At 26.5% G+C, this 1,368-nt stretch overlaps 1 non-coding gene across 1 annotated transcript; it reads right to left on the reverse strand.

The window, feature by feature from the left end:
• Positions 1-523: 523 nt before the first annotated feature.
• Positions 524-606, reverse strand: TRNAL-UAA (transfer RNA leucine (anticodon UAA)). The gene has a single exon. It is a non-coding gene; the product is annotated as a tRNA-Leu (tRNA).
• Positions 607-1,368: the final 762 nt, after the last annotated feature.

Genomic DNA, 1,368 nt, shown 5'->3' on the forward strand with positions numbered 1-1,368 from the left:
TTATATAAAATTTTAATAAATGAAAAAAGTATATCAAATTAAAAATAATATAAATATATATATATTTTTAAAAAGATAGAAGTTAACCGTTTACAAATACGAGGAGCTTGAGTAAAATTTTAGGCTCATATTTTGAGACTGATCATGTTTAAATAAATATAAAATGTGTTAATATGATTTCAAGTCGGATCGAACTCATGAAGGTCTCTAATTCTTTTCCAGTTTTATTTTAAATGAATTAATTATTCTGGAAATTTTGAATGCAAAAATGATGCATTTTCCTTGCACAGCCCATAATTTAGGAAAAGCTCTTGGGCCCCATTTTGTGAAACAAAGCACATGGGTTTGTAATTTTCAATGGCATTTATGGTTGACTACAATTGTCCTCAGTTTATCTGTTTAATTAAAATATTTAATAGTTTTGAGATTATTTTATAAAGCTTCAGCTATCGGAACCTTGAGGATATATGATGCAAAAATTACAAACAACTCAACGTTGTTTGAGGGGAATAAATTAAAAAACTGCTGGCTGTGAGGTTCGAACTCACGCGCACTTCAGTGCAGCAGATCTTAAGTCTGCCCCCTTAACCACTCGGGCAAACCAGCTAATTCAATAGTCTAACCTTAAATTACCTTTAAGTATAAAACAAAATAATGGGCCTAGACTTACTCTTAGGTTGAGCTATTTTTGGCTCAAAATATGAGGTAAGGCAAAAAAGTTAGGTCTATTAAATGTAGGTAGAGTTTGAACATTCAAAGACTAAGGATAGTTTGTTTTTAGGTTAGTAATATTTTATGTTAAGATAAAGTACATGGAAGGTCCCTGTATTCTAAATCAAATTAGTCCCTCTATTATTAAATTGATCAATTTATTCCCTATACTATTGGAAAGAATTAAATAAATTTAATTTGTAATAAAGTTAACATTTACGGTATAAAAATCTCTTGAAATTGATTTATTTTTTCAATTACAGTTTAATAATCAATTTTTCAATTACAGTTCAATTCCAAACAAATATTTCATCTACAAAACCATAAGAACTTTAAATATATTATGTTTGTTAAACAGTAAATGTTAACCCTATTCCAATTTGACTTTATTTGCTTATTTTTAATAGTACAAGGACTGGATTGATTCATTTAATAGGAGAGGGGCTAATTTGATCCAGTCCCTATCATACAAGGACCTCTCAAGTACATTCCCTTTTATATTATGCTATTTTTATATATTATGTAGTTTATAACACATAAATATACAATACTATTATAATGTAAATTTAAAAAAATATGTTAAGATGACTATATAAAATTTCAATAAATAAAAATATATCAAATTAAAAGTAATATAAATATATGTTTTTAAAATAA

This window comes from Gossypium hirsutum, chromosome D08 (assembly GCF_007990345.1).
Source record: "Gossypium hirsutum isolate 1008001.06 chromosome D08, Gossypium_hirsutum_v2.1, whole genome shotgun sequence".
NCBI classification, from domain to species: Eukaryota; Viridiplantae; Streptophyta; class Magnoliopsida; order Malvales; family Malvaceae; genus Gossypium; species Gossypium hirsutum.